Source organism: Entelurus aequoreus, linkage group LG19 (assembly GCF_033978785.1).
Source record: "Entelurus aequoreus isolate RoL-2023_Sb linkage group LG19, RoL_Eaeq_v1.1, whole genome shotgun sequence".
Taxonomy (NCBI): Eukaryota; Metazoa; Chordata; class Actinopteri; order Syngnathiformes; family Syngnathidae; genus Entelurus; species Entelurus aequoreus.
Genome location: NC_084749.1, coordinates 35,910,308 through 35,932,870, shown reverse-complemented (window position 1 = coordinate 35,932,870; position 22,563 = coordinate 35,910,308). Strand labels below are relative to the sequence as shown.

At 39.3% G+C, this 22,563-nt stretch overlaps 1 protein-coding gene across 3 annotated transcripts in view; it reads right to left on the bottom strand.

Moving 5' to 3' along the window:
* Nucleotides 1-22,563, bottom strand: part of dennd1b (DENN/MADD domain containing 1B) — a 324,363-nt gene that overhangs the window by 74,102 nt on the left and 227,698 nt on the right. The window lies entirely within an intron of this gene.

Below are 22,563 nucleotides of genomic sequence, written 5' to 3'. Positions count from 1 at the left end.
AGGCCTTTCCAGTCCAGGTCTTCTCCCCATAGCTGTGATCTTTTCAATTTACATCAAGGGAGGATGGTCGCGGATGAAAGCGGGGCATCCGAGGCGCACGGCCCACAGAGGGCAGACATGGGGCCTCATTAAGGCCCGGCCCCAGCCAGCCCCAAACGGGGTTTGAAGTGCGTCACATAAAGAGCACGGGGTCAAAGGTCAGACAGAGAACAGATCTCCATTTAACTCTCCAGCTGGAGTTGGTAATTAGCAGGTGCGGTGATGATCCCCGCCTGACTGTAAGGGATGATGCCGCACATCAGACATCTGCGTGATGCATTAATATGTACACAAAACAAGAGATAATATGCGCGCTTATTCCAGTGAGAGGCTGACTTTCAGGAAAATGTTTGAAACAAATCCTTGGAAAGCCCATCTGAAATATTGATCTTTACATGTTGTAAATAGGGCACTGCGGCGCTCCTGTTACACACTCTGACTAGCGCTGTCAAACCTTTCATATTTTAATAAGAAATAATCACACTTGTGAATTTGGATTAGTCATGATTAATCACAGGTTATTCCTTCCTTGCATAATTTAAATTAATTCAAAAACGACCATTTTACTGAATGTCATTTTGGAACATTTTTTTTTTATATTTCAATTGAATGCACATCATTTATTTACTCAAAACTTGTGATAGTTTTATTTAAAGTCCTGTCTGGGTTTATTTCAAAGTGAAGTTTGGCAGTAAGCACACCAGTCGGAGTCTCTTTACTCATCTTAGGTCAGTGGTTCTTAATCTTGTTGGAGGTATCGAACCCCACCGGTTTCATATGCGCATTCACCGAACCCTTCTTTAGTGAATTTTTTTTTTTTTTTTTTCAAATTCAAGACAAAGTTATATGTTTTTTTTACTGGTGCTCAAAATGAACCGTGCACGAACATCACCTTGTTCAAAGAACAAAACCAACACGGTGCATGAACTCACAACAAATTACACACCTGCAAATCAGTGTGACTTCTGCTGTTGCCGTATCCATAATACGCCGATAGGGAGAAGTTTTTATTTACACGATGAGTTGGGTGTGTCTTGACCTCCGCGGCGGAGGCTACGCCAAACCCCTGAGGCCGACTCACCGAACCCTTAGGGTTCGATCGAACCCAGGTTAAGAACCACTGTCTTAGGTAAACACCCAGTGTTATAAATGGGTTATACTTTGACAGTATTTCCACATTCACCCATTCACACACACATTCACACACTGATGGCGGGAGCTGCCATGCAAGGCGCTAACCAGCAGCCATCAGGAGCATGGGTGAAGTGTCTTGCCCAAGGACACAACGGACGTGACTAGGATGGTAGAAGGTGGGGATTGAACCCCAGTAACCAGCAACACTCCGACTGCTGACACGGCCACTCTACCAACTTCGCCACGCCGCCCCACCCGTGTTCAGGTACATAAGCAGTGCATTGTGTGATTAATCAGCGTAATACATAATTCATGTGATTAATCATATTAACTCATTATTTCTGATAGCCCTAATAAAAAAGAGCAGTCAGTGAAATAGGGTGAAAAAGCCAGCTAAAGCTTCCTAAGGTGTTAAAAGTAAAGCCACCTGAACATTTTTTTCCCCCTCGGCCATCAGACACATGCACAATAACAAGATCTGATAGCTCAGTTACAGCTCATTTTTATTATTTATTACCTATTCTGTGTTATATGTGTTTTATGTTGCACGATTGTACCAAGGAACAATCCTAGTTTGTGAACCCAATCTCAAACAATGGCAATAAAACTATTCTAATTCTGATTCTGATTCTGAACTTATTATTTTTGACAGTCCGAGTTTGGATGCACACCAATATGTGTTAAAAGGCCAGCTAAAGCTTCCTAAAGGTGTTAAAAGTAAAAGGGATGGTTGAACTTATTATTTTTGACAGCCCGAGTTTGGATGCACACAAAATATGTGTTCTGATTGATAGTCCGCAATTGCAGAATGTTTAACAGGCTGAATATTTCATTTTATTAATAAATAGGTAGAGAAGGTCAAAACATTGTCATGCAGAGATATGAATGCCATTAACTTGCACTACTGTGCAGAAGTTTGGGGCAATAATTACATAAGCACACTATATGCACTCATTACCATGCAGAAGAAAGCAATAGGGGTCATTTATAAGGCAGGATGTAAGGGATAACAAATAAATTTTTCTAATATTCAAAATAATCCACTGTTCAGGTATATAAGCAGTGCATTGTGTGATTAATCAGCGTAATACACAATTAATGTGATTAATAACTTGATTTAACTCATTATTTCTGACAGCCCTAATAAAAAAGAGCAGTAGGTGAAATAGGGTGAAAAAGCCAGCTCAAGCTTCCGAAAGGTGTTAAAAGTAAAAGGGATGGTTGAACTTATTATTTTTGACAGTCCGAGTTTGGATGCACACAAAATATGCGTTCTGATTGATAGTCCGCAATTGCAGAATGTTTAACAGGCTGAATATTACATGTTATTAATAAATAGGTAGAGAAGGTTTAAACATTGTCGTGCAGAGATAAGAATGCCATTAACTTGCACTACTGTGCAGAAGTTTGGGGAAAATATTTACATAAGAACACTATATCCACTCATTACCATGCAGAAGAAAGCAATAAGAGTCATTTATAAGGCAGGATATAAGGCATAACATAAATACATTTTTCTAACATTCAAAATAATCCACTGTTCAGGTATATAAGCAGTACATTGTGTGATTAATCAGCGTAATACATAATTAATGTGATTAATAACTTGATTTAACTCATTATTTCTGACAGCCCTAATAAAAAAGAGCAGTAGGTGAAATAGGGTGAAAAAGCCAGCTAAAGCTTCCTAAAGGTGTTAAAAGTAAAAGGGATGGTTTAACTTATTATTTTTTAAAGGTACGAGTTTTGATGCACACAAAATATGTGTATATTATCATTAGATGTGTTTTTGGTCTATTTCTTTTGTCAGGGTTGCACATTTTGAAAAAGACATAGCCCAAAACACAAATGTCCACTGCAGAGGACACAGCTTCTTTGGAGTGTGTAATGCACTGTTACAAAAGAGAAGGCATTCGAAAACTACACAATATAAAAGTACAAAATAAATAATTAAAAAATAAAATACAAAAATCATCACAGGCTAAGTAAAACCTGCAGATTATTTCCTCTAACAGTAGTATTTTTATGATTGTTAACAATCGGACAAAGTTACAGTATGTTGCAAACAAAACCTAAAAATATGTTTGGATATTTCACCAAATTAAAAATCATTCATCCCTGACATGTGTATGTTGTTTAAAAAGTTGAGTTCTCTTCTCACTCCAAAAAAAAAAAAAAAAAAAAAAAAAAATCCCCCCCTAAAAAAACCCTGCGAATGTTTTGTTTAAGATTCTGTCCATGGAAAGAAAGCCATGGGGATGCAATTAAAGAACTACAAAGAAAAAAAATAGCTATGAAAATCTCCCACTTTCTTTTGATGTGCTTCAGTTTGAACTGTATCCGCGCGCCCAAATATGAACAAAGACACACACACACTGAACCGGCATGTCCCTTTCTTACAAACAAATGGCACTCGTTTCAACTCTAAAATGCATTCATTTGCTAGGCATTTTTTAAGTTTGGAATTTGAGCCACTGACAGGTTGGAATAAAGTAATTGTTAAGTCTGAAATCTCAGTGATCTGCTGTAAAGTATAAGGGGAAAAGGGGGGTAGGATGGATAGATAGATAGATAGATAGATAGATAGATAGATAGATAGATAGATAGATAGATAGATAGATAGATAGATAGATAGATAGATAGATAGATAGATAGATAGATAGATAGATAGATAGATAGATAGATAGATAGATAGATAGATATAGATAGATAGATAGATAGATAGATAGATAGATAGATAGATAGATAGATAGATAGATAGATAGATAGTACTTTATTGATTCCTTCAGGAAAATTAAAATTCCAGCAGCAGTGTACAGAATTGAGATTGAATTTAAAAGGTAAGTAAAAAGTAAATAATGGGGGTATGATTGGAAATAAAATAGAAAATATTACAATAAGAATAACAAATAAAAAGCAACAATAAGAATACAAAATATAACAATAAAGAATATAACAAGAGAAACTAGGTAGTAGTGACCATGGTATGAAAATGTATTGCACTGTTAATTGCACTGTCAGTTTGTGTGTGTTTTAATAGGGCTATGTCATCGCCATGAGATTTTCCCTCGTGTGGGGATACTTTGTCAAGCTGACCTCTTAAAGCGGCGGAGCGGCTGAGTTTTGCATACATAATTAACTACAGTTAAATGTCATCTCTTGCGTGGTTGGAACCGACGCAACGGGTGATGTCGCGCTCCTTTTTTTGACTTCTATTCAGAGTGAGGCGACGGCGCAATTTGAGAATGTACTGCAAAGCCTGGCGTAAATGCTTCACTGTCATTTAGAACGTTTCTAAACTGCGAGTGTATTAATACAGAAAAAGAGCAGCGGGTGAAAAGCGAGCGAAAGCTTACTAAAGGTGTCAAAAGTAAAAGTCATGGTTGGACATGGTAGTCGAATCCATTTGCTTGCTGTCGACTGCGGGTGATGACGTAGATGTTGTTTTGGGGGAGCGAGCACCAAATTAAAGGCGCAAATGTTTGATTAAGTGTGCCAGGTGATCTCAGGAGAGGCGTGCAGACACAACCTCAGCCCCCTCATTCATTTGTAAACCTCCAAACAGAGGCTTGAAATACAGGAAGTGGGAGTGTTCGCTGTATATTTACCCCTTGATTGGGAATACAAATGATCAAATGCGCGGCGGCGACGAGTGTATGGGTACACGGTGTCAGCAAAGCAGCGAGGGGAAGAGGAGGAGGAGAAGAGAAGGAATTAGGCTGTGAAGTGAGGGAGCATCTGAATATAAGGATGTAAGCGCCATTGTAGCAACTCACCTTGAATAGGTGGCACAGAAAGAATAATACATGAAAAATTGGTTGGAGATCAGTTGCAGGGATCAAATAAGAATCGGATTCAGTCACACACTGTTTGTTATCAGAATTAACACTCGCCTAATTTGCTATTCTTGGATACTTTTAATGACTCGTAAAGTAAACAGCCCGTGCAACCAAAAGCCAATTATAAAGTTATCAGCACAATGTCTATGCAGAGGAGGAGCGGTGTACTGTATGTGTTTCTCAGAAGAAGAAGACACCAAAATACCTTGATCTTCCCGCAAAAATGTACTTTTTTTTTTCCTCTTCAGGATGCTTGTCAACACATTGATTTCTACTGACACAAGCACAGTGTCAATGCAATTAATATTGTATATTTATGCATATAAAGTACGCCAACTTCATGTCTTCTCAAACTCTAACAATATGATTTTTTCAAAACTAAGAAACAAGTAAATAAAAACTAGGGCTGTCAAAGTTAACACGATAGTAACGCGTTAACTATAAGTTCAGCGACGATCATTTTTTTAACGCACGATTAACGGTTTTGACCCTCGGCCCATTCCGTAGTTTGGGGAAATGTGTAATAGCGTCCAGTTACTGTTGAACTGGATCAAAAATAGCTAGTGGAACTGCACAAAGAAAGGGGGACCTTATGGAAATCTCAGATCCAAAGCCATGGCAAGTCGTTCTCAGGACGAGACAAAACAATTTTACCTTCAATCGCCGTGAAACGACATAAATGGAGCGAACGCTGTGCGCGCATTGCTGCTTGGAGTGAGGAGAAGCTTCAGTCCGTGTTTGGATTGCATTTAAAGGCCTACTGAAATGAATTTTTTTTATTTAAACGGGGACAGCAGATCCATTCTATGTGTCATACTTGATCATTTCGCGATATTGCCATATTTTTGCTGAAAGGATTTAGTAGAGAACATCGACGATAAAGTTGCAACTTTTGGTCGCTGATAAAAAAAGCCTTGCCTGTACCGGAAGTAGCGTGACGTCACCAGAGGAAGGACTCCTCAAAATTTCCCATTGTTTTGAATGCAGCTACAGCGATTCGGACCGAGAAAGCGACGATTACCCCATTAATTTGAGCGAGGATGAAAGATTCGTGGATGAGGAACGTTAGAGTGAAGGACTAGAGTGCAGTGCAGGACGTATCTGTTTTCGCTCTGACCGTAACTTAGGTACAAGGGCTCATTGGATTCCACACTCTCTCCTTTTTCTATTGTGGATCACGGATTTGTGTTTTAAACCACCTCGGATACTATATTCTCTTGAAAATGAGAGTCGAGAACGCGAAATGGACATTCACAGTGACTTTTATCTCCACGACAATACATCGGCGAAGCTCTTTAGCTACTGAGCTAACGTTATAGCATCGGGCTCAAATGCAGATAGAAACAAAATAAATAAATCCCTGACTGGAAGGATAGACAGAAGATCAACAATACTATTAAACCATGTACATGTAACTACACGGTTAATAATTCCCAGCCTGGCAAAGCTTAACAATGCTGTTGCTAACGACGCCATTGAAGCTAACTTAACAACGGGACCTCACAGAGCTATGATAAAAACATTAGCGCTCCACCTACGCCAGCCCTCATCTGCTCATCAACACCCGTGCTCACCTGCGTTCCAGCGATCGACGGAAGGACGAAGGACTTCACCCGATCATCTGTGCGGTTGGCGGCTAGCGTCGGCTAGCGCGTCTGCTATCCAAGTAAGTCCTCCTGGTTGTGTTGCTACAGCCAGCCGCTAATACACCGATCCCACCTACAACTTTCTTCTTTGCAGTCTTCATTGTTCATTAAACAAATTGCAAAAGATTCACCAACACAGATGTCCAGAATACTGTGGAATTTTGAAATGAAAACAGAGCTTTTTTGTATTGGATTCAATGGGGTACCAATACTTCCGTATCAATCGTTGACGTCACGCGCATACGTCATCATATCTAGACGTTTTCAACCGGAAGTGTGGCGGGAAATTTAAAATTGCACTTTATAAGTTAACCCAGCCGTATTGGCATGTGTTGCAATGTTAAGATTTCATCATTGATATATAAACTATCAGACTGTGTGGTCGGTAGTAGTGGGTTTCAGTAGGCCTTTAAGTGCATTGAAAACAGAAAATGTAGATTGTTACTCAAACTGTTTTAGTAAGATGGAATACAAGCTCAGCAGAAACAAAGACGGTAGAGAGGAGATCTAAAGTCACTTTTATCTGAGAATTTCGTCAAAACATGTCAAGTCTTTTTCATACCAATCACACGCATCCGGTTGGCAGCTTCGAAATAATAACACTACGCTTCACATCTGGTCTGACCAACAAAACAATTAAAAATCGTCTTACAATACGATCATGCTGTGATATTCTGTGATATTTCTACCTAAATAAATGTTTTCTGGCAGTGTATTGTAACAACAGCGGTGATATGGAGGAGGAAGACGCTTTGACCAAACGTGTCTTCTTCTTTGCTACTACTGAGACTAGGTTTAATACTGCACACATGCCTGCCACTGCCCTCTGCAGCCCATAACCTGTTCTGATTGATAGTCCGCAATTTCAGAATGTTTAACAGGCTGAATATTTCATTTTATTAATAAATAGGTAGAGAAGGTCAAAACATTGTCATGCAGAGATATGAATGCCATTAACTTGCACTACTGTGCAGAAGTTTGGGGCAATAATTACATAAGCAAACTATATCCACTCATTACTATGCAGAAGAAAGCAATAAGAGTCATTCATAAGGCAGGATATAGGAATCACATTAATACATTTTTCTTACAATCAAAACTTCTGAAATTTAAACATCTTGTGGAACTAAAAACAGAACAAATCACATATAAAGCTAAGAAAATGTAAAGTGAGTAAAATGGGTAAAAGATTATTAATGATGATAAGAAAGCTAGTTATTTGATTTATAAAATAAGGGGTGGGAGTAAATAAGTTTCACTTCTTCTCACTCCTTTATAGATATGAAAAAACCTAACCATTATGTATTGTATTAATTTTTTATGTGTTTTTATTGTGAAATATTTGTTTCTATTTCTGTACTGAACTGTATTGTTATCAAGATTATTTCCTCTTATCCATTATTTGTTCTTTTCCTTTGTTTTTAATATATCCAAAATAACTAACTTGTACAACATGTAAAGTACAGAACATTTATTCATGTACAAAAAATAACACCTAACAAATTTTACAACGAAAGCATGATCGTAACAATCCACATTTTGTGTTATTAAAGCGTGAAACTGCTATCTAAACATGGAAGTGTAGCTCTTCTCCTCTAAATGCAAGTGCTCCTAAAGCAGGATTACAAATTCTGTATTCCTACAAAATAGAAAATCTGGCAAAACACCAACGCATTGCAGGTTTATATCCTTTCCGTGTTGAGCTGTTTCAAAAAGTATAATGTTTAAAAAAACCAATTAATTTAAGCAAATTAATTGTCCAGTCATGGTATTAAAAATTTTAAAAATGATCTGTTAGGGTACACTAATTAATGACGAAAAATGACATCTTCCTGTGATTAATCCCAATTAATTTAGAGTTATCTATGTTCAATGCGATTAATCATGATAAATATTTAAATCGCTTGACAGCCCTAATAAAAACAAAACTATAAAAAAGGCAACAAAAAAGGGATTATTCATTAAGGACCCTATTCTCCCCGCGCCTTCATCCAAGATGGGCACTCTGGGTGGAACGACATTTAAATCAATCAATCAATCAATCAATCTAAGTTGATTTATATAGTCCTAAATCACAAGTGTCTCAAAGGGCTGCACAAGCCACAACGACATCCTCGGTTCAGATCCCACATAATCCCAAATGTAGGGGTTCCCTATCAAATCTGGCCTTCCACATATTCTCCCATCCCATCCCATATTTTCCAGGCTATACAGCACACCGAGATAAAAGCCGCACTCACAACACTTTAGAAGATAAAATATTTTTCCATGTATTAGCCGCACAGGACTATAAGCCGCAGATATATACTTTGTGAGATTAGTTATTTACACAGACATATTTTCTAAATGTTTATTTACACACCTTAATTGTTTCCAAACAATCAATGGCTGTACTCGGCAGTAAAACGGCTGGTCAAACAAAACAGAAGTCATTGTCATGGATCCACTAGCTGCGGAAGCTAGCTCTCCAATCAGCTTCCACTAAACTGATATTTTCGTGAATTAACTGAAGAATTTGTGAAAATCAATACTAAAAGAATGCCATTGTAAGTTAATAATACTAACAAAGACACCTGTATATGTGTTAGCATATTAGCTAACGCTAACGATGCTAGCTTGATTACATTACGATCACACGTACAAATATTCATTAAAACACTTCTACAGACATCACACAAAAGGGAGTTTAGTAAGTATGAATCATTTTACATATATATTGTAAAATTTACAAACGTTGTTTAGCAGGGGTGTCAAACTCAAATACAGAGTGGGCCAAAATTTAAAACTGAACAAAGCCGCGGGCCAAGGTTGAACAAATGAACCTTTTAATAGGGACCCAAACAAGTTTTGCATTGAATATTGAACAAGCAAGGCTTATATAACTTTATAGTGACATGCAAAATCGAGTTTCAAATAATAATAAAAAGAATTAAAAAAAATATCAATGGCATATCAAATACAATTTCAATAAAAATGTAATGCCTCTTTTCTATTTGCAGTCTTCTGAGGTAAATATTAACATTAACTTTTTCCACAGGCTAATAAATTTGAAAATAAAATCACAATGAATAAACCAACCATTCAGGACTTTAAACTGCTCAGTTTGCAACACACTGATCTAATCTGATGTGCCCAAGCCAAATACCTGCCATCTTTTCTTGGATGCTAGTTCATTAATGTCGGGGCTCAGGCTTTGAGCTGAGGCAACCTTCATTATCGAACAAAGGTGTTCATCGGTCATTATATCCCGTAGTCCACCCGGACCACAGTGTTGGGGGCGTGCATTAAAGGCACTGCCATTAACGTCCGCTTTTCATCCATTCTAACAACGTGCCGGTCCAGTCACAGGGATATGTGCGGCTTCTGTCCGCACACACAAGTTAATGCAACGCATACTTGATCAACAGCGATACAGGTTACACTGAGGGTGCCTGAATAAACAACTTTAACATTGTTAGAAATATAGGCCACACTGTGAATCCACACCAAACAAGAATGACAAACACATTTCGGGAGAATATCCGCACCGTAACACAACATAAACACAACAGAACAAATACCCAGAACCCTTTGCAGCACTAACTCTTCCGGGACGCTACAAAATACACCCCCCGCTAATTTTGAGTCTCCCGGAAGGGTTGTCAAGTATGAGAGTTGTCAATTATGAGAATTAGCGGTGAATGCGGTGTTACCGCGGCACCGCCGATTACTGCGGCGGGCCAGCTCTAGTGTTAATTTAATATCGCCTCAAGGGCCAAGTGAAATTACACGGCACACACATGTCAGAGTTTGACACCCATGTCGTTTAGAGTGATGAATGAAGAATCCATACGAGGCGGAACGCTATGGAAGACGAGAAGACGGAATAGCACTTACACTTCCGGTTGAAAGCACTAATCAGAAGTAGACGTTCAACCCGCAGCACCTGCAGTGAGCGAACTCGTCCAAAAGATTAAAGATTAAAGATTAAAGTACCAATGATTGTCACACACACACTAGATGTGGTGAAATTTGTCCTCTGCATTTGTCCCATCCCCTTGGGGAGCAGTGGGCAGCAGCGGCGCAAAAGATAGTGCTTTTCAGTGTCTCTGCTTGTGTTTAATAAAAACTATGTCTTGAACACAAAACATTACAGCCATGAGCAAAGAAATATCCATAAATTAGCTGCACCGCCGCAAAGTCCAAAGCAAGAAAAACGTAGCGGTTTCAAGTCTGGAATTCAGAGTAAGTACTTTTGTTCTTATGCGCCTCTGAGAATGCAATAAGTCTAGCACCCCTGCAAGGTAATACATTACATTGCACTAGTACAGGGGTCGGCAACCTTTACCACTCAAAGAGCCATTTTGGCAAGTTTCACAAATTAAAGAAAGTAATAGGAGCCACAAAAAAATTTTAAAAATTTAAAATGAAAAACACCGCATACAAAGCTTAAATGCTTTGTGCTATGTTAACCAGGGGTCTCCGACACACGCACCGGAACGCACTTTAATGTGGAAATTTGATGTTAGTGCAGCCCGCGAGTTTTGAATGAATGGCGCTTGATAGCGTCATACTTGCCAAACCTCTCATTTTTCCCGGGAGACTCCCGAATATCAGAGCGTGATGACACTGCATTTGGCGCCCTCTACAGTCTGCCCTACCAGTGTACCTGCTCGACCACACGCAGAATGCAATTTCAGCTTGCTCACGTAAGTGACAGCAAGGCGTACTAACTCAGCAGCCACACATCTTACACTGACGGTACCAATACCCAGAATCCCATGCAGCCCTAACTCTTCCGCTCAACCAACGCACGGAGAGGGGGGGGGGTTGATGTGTGGGGGGATTTGGTGGTAGCGGGGGTGTATAATGTAGACCGGAAGAGTTAGGGCTGCATGGGATTCTGGGTAATGGTTGTGTTGTGTTTATGTTGTGTTACGGTGGGATGTTCTCCAGAAATGTGTTTTTCATTCTTTTTTGGTGTGGGTTCACAGTGTGGCGCATATTTGTAACGTAACAATGTTAAAGTTGTTTGATACGGCTACCGTCAGTGTAAGCTGTGTGGCTGATGAGTAAGTATGCTTTGCTGTCTCCCGTGTGTGCAAGTAATAACAACATGTAACATGTGGCTGGACTGGCACGCTGTATGTAAATGCTATAGAGGACAATTATTGCAGTGCAATTAGAGCACGCCTTTTATTTAGTAGTTAGAGTGTAAATAGGATTATTTTTTCCCTGGGAGTAATCTATGAGAGACACTGAGATCCATAAGTCTCCTGGGAAAATCGGGGGGGTCGGCATGTATGTAGCTGAGCCGCATCAGAGTGGTCAAGGAGCCGCATGCGGCTCCTGAGCCGCGGGTTGCCGACCCCTGGACTAGTAGTTTGGATGCGGTGTACACCACACATAATAAAAAGATACAAGAAACTTCCAGAAAACTAAGGAAATCTATTCTGATCGCTTCAATTGGGACATCTAAAAACATCCATTGAGATTAAAAGTTAAAGTACCAGTGATAGTCACACACACACTAGGTGTGGTAAAATTACCCTCTGCATTTGACCCATCCCCTTTCCACCCCCTGGGAGGTGAGGGGAGTAGTGAGCAGCAGCGGTGGCCGCGCTCGGGAATCATTTTGGTGATTTAACCTCCAATTCCAACCCTTGATGCTGAGTGCCAAAGAGGGAGGTAATGGGTCCCATTTTTATAGTCTTTGGTATGACTCGGCCGGGGTTTGAACTCACGACCTACCGATCTCAGGGCGGACACTCTAACCACAAGGCCACTGAGCAGGTCTGATCAGATGAGGATAAAAGCAAAATAATGCCACTGAATTAACTATCTAAATTCAAAATGCACATTATTTCATAAGTGCTACCCCAGCGAAAGTGCGTATATCGGCTGTGCTTGAACCTCCTGGTACTAACAGACATTCAAAACAGCGGTTTCATCTAGACCGTGATCATTGAAATACTATTTAATAGAAAATACATATATAATCTAGCGTCTATCAATTTTCCCAGTTAATATCAAACAAGCACAAACATAAAAACATGCACTTTTACAAACGTATGTCCAAGCTCTTCTTCACAAACTTAACATAACTCTTAACATTGTAACTAACGTCTTTGCGGTTATAATAACAAGTGAAACAAAGTTTTATCAACACATTAGTCTTTACATCCAAGAAGCTGTTATAGCATCCATACACACACTACATCACGTTCACGTGACAAGCAGAGTGATGCTATTGATAGGGCCTTTTTAAATTTAAGTCTTTTTTAATGGATTTCAATGACAGTCACAAGTGTTAGTAAAACTTAATGTTCCACTTTTTCACACAGCCAAGAAAAAAAAGGGTGGTGTTTTGGAAAAATTTGCTCCCTATAAAAAATTGCTGCCCAACGCTACTGAGCATTCGCACTCACGCGCATCAACGCTAAAGGTTTCCTCGGACAAAAAGACCATCGCAATTAAGTTAAAAAAACGTTGCAATTTTTTTTGTGGTTATTTTTAGCTTTTTTTTTTTTTTTACATACCAGGAAATAAACCAAAACAAAAACGGTGTAAACCTTGATTAGCCTAATATACATGGCTGGTTATTTGTCAATACTGTATGGTGACAGAATGAACGTCAACAATAAGTATTTTGACAAGTTCATATATGAATAATTATAAAAACTACAAGAGCAACTAATCACAGCAACATTTTCTGAAAACTTCATTAAAATCCATCTTTTACTTATGTTGTTAACTATCGAATCACGCAACAGCCTGCATTTTTTTTAATGGATCAGCCCATTTTTTCAGAACTTATGCGGTGTGGGCGTGTCTGCAAGCTGGATGGGAAAATACGAATAAGTGAAACATGAGTAACTTTAACAGCGTCAAAAACACTTAAGCGCAAATGGGACACTAAGTGTCGATCCTTCTGGTTATCAGGGTATATGAATTTGGCATAGTAAAAATATTCTTTAAAAAAAAAAAATGTAAAAGGTGTGGATCTTTTTGCGTCCTATTACCAATCACTCTGTCATTTGGATCCTTCCGCTTTTTCAAGCAAACGGAACTGCTACTGGCATAGTAGCATTTGGGAGAGTCAATAAATCTAAAATATTATGTGTGAAGTAGTGGGGAAAGACCATTAAGTGGGCGGGCAGTCGTGGAGCCAGTGTAGGGGTCCCGTCTGAGGAAGGACGGCTAACTCGAGACAACTGTGAACTCTGAACCCGCTGAAAGCGCGACCACTGGTCAGCCGGCCCGCATAATATAGTCCACATGTGTGCACAGCCTGCTTTGCCTTAATTAGCGGGATCTCATAAGGTTTGCTTAAATCAACATCAGAGTGCTTGGTTCTCGCTCTTAGTTACACTGGAAATAGACATAAAAATCTTGCCTGTGGCCTATAGCTTTGAATCAATTTCGCTTTATTTATGGATTCACACAAAGTGACACTGGGCCTTTAAAGTGAGAATAATACAGCAGGCTTTGGAGAGAAATGAAGGGCGGCTTTAGTGGCTTGCAAACAATGTGTGGCTGCTAAGCTCAGGCAGAGAATCACTCAGCATTAATCAAGACTGCGGGCCTCTGTTTGACTACACAATGCCTCAAACATCCCCCCTGTGTGTAAACACAAACATCAAATGCCACGTGGCATGTCCTCATCGCTAACAAGCTGACTAACAAGAGACCTGGAATTCCACTTAATTAGTACCTGCCCGCTCGCTCGCTTATTAATCCACCAGCACCGCTGAAAAGATGAGAGCAGGCAGCAAAAAAGCAAAGAATACGACTGGAAACAACAGGAGTCATTTGCAGCTTTAAATATATTAATGCCGAGGTAGTTTCCGTTTCAGGTGGTGTAATTTGACATGACGTGCAGGCTATGTTCTGTCATTAGCCAGGAAAAACGGTGAGCACCGGATCAAAGCAAAAGGTTCAGAGTCTGCCACTTAATTTATCAAGCGGCAAAGACAAAGGCTTCTCTCTTGGCTTTTGTCGCTTATCAAATATCATAACTTGGTTTTATGACAAACTCACTTTGCAAGTAATTCTGGCTCAAGTCCCTGGGTACTGAAGACAGTATAGCCAGACACCAGGAGCATCAACAAGCATTCAGCTCTAAAAGGAACGCCCTAACATTTTACCATGACGTTTAATAGGAAAAGTTTGTGGAAGGCCTTTTTATTTTCTGGCATGGTTCAATAAACAAACGAAGGTACATAACGGATGGGTGAGTTTGATGTTGAGGTCGCCAAGAATGCAGATTATCAGGATCTATCTCACCCAGGAAACCTCTGCTCTGACCAGCGCACGATCATAATGGCAGAGAGAGGAATAGTAGATGTGAGCGAGGAATAAAACAATTGAGCACAGTGGACTTAGACCAGTGCTATTTAATCATACTTGCCAACCCTCCCGTTTTTAGCGGGAGACTCCCGGTATTCAGCGCCTCTCCCGATAACCTCCCGGCAGAAATGTTCTCCTGACAAACTCCCGGTATTCAGCCGGAGCTGGAGGCCACGCCCCCTCCAGCTCAATGCGGACCTGAGTTGGGACAGCCTGTTCTCACGTCCGCTTTCCCACAATATAAACAGCTTGCCTGCCCAATGACGTCATAACATCTACGGCTTTTAGAGAGTAGAGTGCACAACTGCGCACACAACAAGGAGACGAAGCAGAAGAACGAGGAAGTTACAGACATGGCGACGCCGTCGACGAGCAAGATGAAGAAGTACGCTTGCAAGTTCCAAAACGAATGGAAACAAGAATTTCAGTTCATCCAGGACAGTTCGAAGGGGAAGAGGTATGTATGTTGCCTGTACGTTTTGTAGAACAGACTTCTCCATTAAACACGGTGGCCGAAATTATATACTCATTCATGAACGGAGAAGTTAAACAGGACAATGCTGCCATCTACTGGATAGCCTCCGGGACACTGAAATTCAAGTATTTATTTTATTTATATGTATAATAAAATAAATATATAAACATATACACTACCGTTCAAAAGTTTGGGGTCACCCAAACAATTTTGTGGAATAGCCTTCATTTCTAAGAACAAGAATAGACTGTCGAGTTTCAGATGAAAGTTCTCTTTTTCTGGCCATTTAGAGCGTTTAATTGACCCCACAAATGTGATGCTCCAGAAACTCAATCTGCTCAAAGGAAGGTCAGTTTTGTAGCTTCAGTAACGAGCTAAACTGTTTTCAGATGTGTGAACATGATTGCACAAGGGTTTTCTAATCATCAATTAGCCTTCTGAGCCAATGAGCAAACACATGGTACCATTAGAACACTGGAGTGATAGTTGCTGGAAATGGGCCTCTATACACCTATGTAGATATTGCACCAAAAACCAGACATTTGCAGCTAGAATAGTCATTTACCACATTAGCAATGTATAGAGTGTATTTCTTTAAAGTTAAGACTAGTTTAAAGTTATCTTCATTGAAAAGTACAGTGCTTTTCCTTAAAAAATAAGGACATTTCAATGTGACCCCAAACTTTTGAACGGTAGTGTATATATAGCTAGAATTCACTGAAAGTCAAGTATTTCATATATATATATATATATATATATATATATATATATATATATATATATATATATATATATATATATATATATATATATATATATATATATATATATATGAAATACTTGAGTTGGTGAATTCTAGCTGTAAATATACTCTCCTCTTAACCACGCCCCAAACCACGCCCCCCGCCACAACCACACCGCCCCCCACCTCCCGATATCGGAGGTCTCAAGGTTGGCAAGTATGTATTTAATTGGCGGCCGGGGTCCAACTCTGGCCCGAGAATGACACCATACCGGCCCCTGAGTTGGACCACTGTAAACAAATTGGCAGATCATTGCGTTGACATTTTAACTTTGCAAGCAAACATAGGGGTCTAAACTTGGGGTCCAAATTTGTGATATACATAACTGAGGCGTCCCTCAAGGCACCACTTTAAGTCCTCTCCTTTTTGGCAGTTACACTTTTTTTTATAATGTGATTTATGTAACCAAGTTGTTGGTGTAGCTTGTTTATTTCAGATGCAGTAAGTAGTAATTGTTTAACTTCTTTAGTTTTACTAGTAGTGTTCCTCAAGGTTCCAGCTTAGGTCTTCTCTTTTTTTTATCATTTCTGCTTTTCAACTGGTAGCACGCAAGTTCAGTTAAAAAAAAATTCAAGTTTTTGCAGCAGATTCTTAAAAATACTATAGATTGCTATTAATACAGATGATCTTGGACTAGTTTTTTTTTGTAGTTTTTTTTGCAGAAGGTCATTCAAAACACCCTGTGCTCCTTTAGCTTTGACAAAATAAAAAGACCAAAATCAAATGTTCACGGTAAAGGACGCTGGTTCTACAGAATATACAATAAGACTAACAGCAAAGGGAAAAGTCTGACCTGGTCTTATCTTTCTGGAAATGAGGCCCCCGCAAAACAATTAAGTTGAATATCCATGACCTACGGACGGTCAAATGGCGACGAGGTTGTACAATTAGTACCGGTAATTAAAAAAAAACAATGGGGAAAAATATGCCAAAACGCTGATGTTTAAACTTCCCTTCTGAATGACTAGTAGGACCAAAGAGTCCCTCATGAGACTCCAGCTGAGAAATAATCAAATAACTGTTTTTTTTACCTTGTAGCATTTGTTCCAAGAAATGGACTGCCACCATGGGTGACAAAATATCAGCATATAGTGTCAAACGTCAGCACACCCTGGCTGAGCTTAGTTCAAAGAGCAATGCCGTATTTACTCTTTGTGTTTTGCATTTTCTTTTGATCATTTGGTTTTGATTTAAGCAAGTTACAATTCAAAACAAGTGTTGTATTTGCTTGTTAATAATGTGTTGTCTATATGGTTTTAAGATGGTTACTGTTTGATCCTGGAATTAGTTCCATTTAAACTAACAGATTGAACTATGAAGATTCTGCTGTGCTGTACATAGCGATTTCCAATTGGTATATAGTATGCATACTGTGGGACAAATAATTATTCGATCTCCTGCTGAGTTTGTAAATCCCTTACAAAGATATAAAGAGTCCAGTGCATTGAGCAAGTCAAACACTGGATGTGCCAAAATTTCCTACAACTAAATGAAAATAAAACTGAGATAATTGTTTTTGGTGCTAAAAAAGAAAGGTTTAAAGTCATTCAACACCTTCAATCACTGTCCCTGAAAACCTCAAATAAAGCCAGAAATCTTGGGGTTATTTTAGATTCTGATTTACATTTCAACAGTCACATCAAATCAGTAACAAAATCGGCCTACTATCACCTCAAAAATGTAACAAGACTTAGAGGGCTCATGTCAGCTCAAGACTTAGAAAAACTTGTACATGCCTTTATTACCAGTAGGCTAGACTATTGTAATGGTCTCCTTGCAGGTCTTCCCAAAAAAACTGTCAGGCAACTACAGCTTGTTCAGAACGCTGCTGCTAGAGTTCTAACAAAGACCAAAAAATGTGAGCACATTACACCAATTCTTAAATCCTTACATTGGCTCCCTGTACATCAGAGAATTGATTTCAAAATCCTCCTGCTCACATATAAATCACTACATGGTCTAGGGCCCAAGTATATTACTGATATGCTCCCACTATATAAGCCCTCTAGATCACTAAGATCTTATGAGACCAATCTGTTAGCGGTTCCCAGAGTAAACTCAAATCAAGGGAGAGCATCATTCAGTCACTATGCAACAAATAGCTGGAATAAACTTCCTGAAGATGTCAGACTCTCCCCAACTCTCACTACTTTTAAAACTAGACTGAAAACGTTTATGTTCACCTTAGCTTTCAGCTAAATCTTTTCACTTTTAACGTCCGCACTGTTTTTATTTTTATTGTCTGCATTTTAATTTTGCTTTTATTTTCTTTCATTTCACTTTGTTGTCTGTGAAGCACTTTGAGTCTGCCTTGTGTATGAAAAGTGCTATACAAATAAAGTTGCCTTGCCTTGCCTTGCCTATGGCAGATTTACTGTAAGTGAGAGACAAAACAAAACAACAAATCTAGAAAAAAACATGAAATAAAGGTTATAAAATAATTTGTATTTGACTGAGGCATATGTATGTGATCCCAATGCTAAATGTGGTTTAGTCCTATCTGGTGAACCACCTGTTGACAAGCACGGAGGTTTGACGTTTCTTGTCGTTGGTCATTAGGGTTGCAAACACCTCAGAGGGGATTTTGGTCAGAGAAACAGGCCCAAAGCATAATGTTTCCACCTCCATGTTTGACAGTAGAGATGTTGGGGTCATATTCAACATTATGTTGAGTTGAGTTGATGCAAAAGACCTCAATTTTGGTCTCATGTGACCACGTCACATTTTTGCAATTCTTGTCGGAGTCATTCTGGTGTTCAATGGCAGACTTCAGACTGGCCTGTTCAAGTTACTCTTGATCAGGGGGCACAGCAGAATGTCAATCAACTACAGCAAAGTGTGCTTTTAATAGTATACTTGGTGACTGTGGTCCCAACTCCCTTGACGTAGGTTCTAAGGGGAAAGAAAAGTGTTGATATCTCCAACTGCACTGAAGTCAAATCAAAATTGCTATGACGCTTGGAAATTAATTAAAAATGTAAACAAGACACAATACATGGTCAAAAAATATGAAAAATAACAATTGTTTTTTTAGAAACCACCGTATTTTTCGGACTATAAGTCGCAGTTTTTTTCCATAGATTGGCCAGGGGTGTGACTTATACTCAGGAGCGACTTATGTGTGAAATTATTACCACATTACCGTAAAATATCAAATAATATTATTTAGCTCATTCACGTAAGAGACTAGACGTATAAGATTTCATCGGATTTAGCGATTAGGAGTGACAGATTGTTTGGTAAACGTATAGCATGTTCTATATGTTATAGTTATTTGAATGACTCTTACCATAATATGTTACGTTAACATACCAGGCACGTTCTCAGTTGGTTATTTATGCGTCATATAACGTACACTTATTCAGCCTGTTGTTCACTATTCTTTATTTATTTTAAATTGCCTTTCAAATGTCTCAAATGTTGGGTTTTATCAAATAAATTTCCCCCAAAAATGCGATTTATACTCCAGTGCGACTTATATATGTTTTTTTCCTTCTTTATTATGCATTTTCGGCCGGTGCGACTTATACTCCGGAGCGACTTATACTCCGAAAAATACGGTATATGTTTGGGGGAAAACGTTCAGCTACAAAATAAACAAAAATAATATGTTTTTTTTTACAAATACCGCCGTTAATCTGGCATTACAAGCGATGCTAAAATATCATTTATCACTATGGGAGTTTGAATAGATGCGGCCGCAATACTGCGTAACCAAACTAAAACTATTACAAAGGACATGTTGACTCAATGCTGAATAAAAGTTTAGCAGAGAAAAAGTATGATTTTATCCACAAGGTATCCCACTTCATCAAAGTAGAACAAGTAAACACCTGCAGAACACAACGACCGCGTTGATGATCAGCTACTGAAGCGACAAGACATCACATTCTTGTGGCCCCCCTAATCGTTTTGACCCTAAACGACCACATAGAGGGTTTATGCCAGGGGTAGGCCCTGCTTGGAGCTATAGAAAAAGATCGATTGACTATCTGGTATTGCTTCCATTTCCGAATTATTGCGGCCGCAGTAGTCTTTTTCTTATCAACCTTCCTGCTGATGGTTTTGTAGCCCCTTCTCATTTTGTGCAGGTCTACATTCTTGTCCCAGAGGTTGTTTGACAGCTCTTTGGTCTGGCCCATGAAAGAGATTGTTTCCATGAAATTTTCCCACATCCCAAAGAGGCTCAGGTATTAGAGTGGCCGCGCCAGCAAATTGAGGACTCCAAGTTCGAATCCAGCTTACGCCAGCCTAGTCACGGCCGTTGTGGCCTAGTCACGGCCGTTGTGGCCTAGTCACGGCCGTTGTGGCCTAGTCACGGCCGTTGTGGCCTAGTCACGGCTGTTGTGTCCTTTACCCATCTTGCTTCTGATGGGTCGTGGTTAGCGCCTTGCATGGCAGCTTCCGCCATCAGTGTGTGAATGGGTGAATGTGATGTATCATGTAAAGCGCTTTGGGTATTGTGCTGGAGTAGTAAATCACTACATAAAATACAGACCATTTAGCATTTATTCTACATGACAGAATTAAATATATATGAATGCTTTTATATATTGTAGGTGTATGAATGTGAATGTTGGGTGGTGGTCGGACGGGCTGTAGGCACATATTGGCAGCTTCTGTCAGTCTACCAAAGGGCAGCTGTGGATACAAATGTAGCTTACCACCATCATTTTGTTAATGTGGAGTGAATTTTCTCTGTGAAGTGCTTTGAGTGCTATATAAATCGAATCCATTACTATTATTAAAATTTATTGTGTTTATTTTTTGCCACATTTTTTCTCTTCCTCTCTCTGTAAATTAAGCATAAAGTTATGGACTGGTCAAACTGTATTAAATCGTATGAGATTTAATTCGGGAAGTTAGCAGGTATTTCTTGATAGTAAATTGAGAAGTACAAACAATGTGGGAGTTCTGAGGGAGTTGTGTGGTGTGTCATCGACTGAGTAGTCGATTGAATTATGTACAGATGTTCTGGCCATACAGTCTATAATGTTAGCAGTGTGGATAATAGTGTGTCTGCAGCCTCAGCGGGGGCTTCTGCTCCTCACAGTGGAGCTTTAATACACACAGTCTGAAAACAGCAAAACAAACAATCCTGCATCGGCAGAGACAAGGGAAGACAAGCTTGTGTATTATTTGTGTGTGTTTGCGTGTGAGTGTGTGCGCGTACATGGCTGTGTGTTCGTATATATAAATGTGTGAGTGACCCTGACGCCGGTCACCGTTACAGGAAGCATCTCTGCAGCATCATTGCTCCATTAATTAAAGAGACGACGCGCTGGCAGGTGGCTTCACTGCCCACACTGGTAATTGGCCCCCTTCTTCCCACTCTCTCCCCCTCGAAAATCAGCCCTCGCTGCCTTTTCTTCCCCCTGCCTCGTTCTCTCCTCCTATCCCTTGCTCTTAGAAACGTGCCAGTGGGCAGGCACCAAGGCACGACTTGGTGAAATAATGATAGGAATAGATGGCGATGAAGGGAGGAGGGGAGTTGCACGTTTCCCCACAAGTCTCTGATGGTCAGGGAATGATGTTCGCCTTCAAGCATTGTACAGAGCAACGGGAGTTTACTTAAGACAGCCGCAATCTAAGGGGCCAGTACTGCAGACATTAATGATGCGGGGAGGGGGACAGAACCATAGGATGACAAGGTTGGCTATATGAATAAGTCAGTGTATGAGAGAATGGAAAACTGAGGTTTCACTTTACCTCATTGGTCTTCGGAGACAAGAAAGAAAGAAAGAAAGAAAGAAAGAAAGAAAGAAAGAAAGAAAGAAAGAAAGAAAGAAAGAAAGAAAAAAGAGAAAGAAACAAAGAAACAAAGAGAGAAAGAAAGAAAGAAAGGAAGGAAGGAAGTTAGAGAGAAAGAGAAATAAAGAAAGAAAGGAAGAGAGAAAGAAAGGAAGAGAGAAAGACAGAAAGAAAGAAAGAAAGAAAGAGATAGAGAAAGAGAAAAAGAAAGAAAGAACGAAAGAAAGAGAGAAAGATAGAAAGAGACAAAGAGAGAGAGAAAAATAAATAACAAGAAAGAAAGAAAGAAAGAAAGAAAGAAAGAAAGAAAGAAAGAAAGAAAGAAAGAAAGAAAAAAAGAAACAAAGACAGAAAGAAAGAAAGAAAGAAAAAAAGAAAGATAGAGAGAAAGACAAATAAAGAAAGAAAGGAAGATAGAGAGAAAGAGAAATAAAGAAAGAAAGGAAGAGAGAAAGAAAGAGAGAAAGAAAGAAAGAAAGAAAGAAAGAAAGAAAGAAAGAGAGAAAAAAAGAAAGAGAGAAAGAGATAAAGAGAGAAAAAGAAAGAAA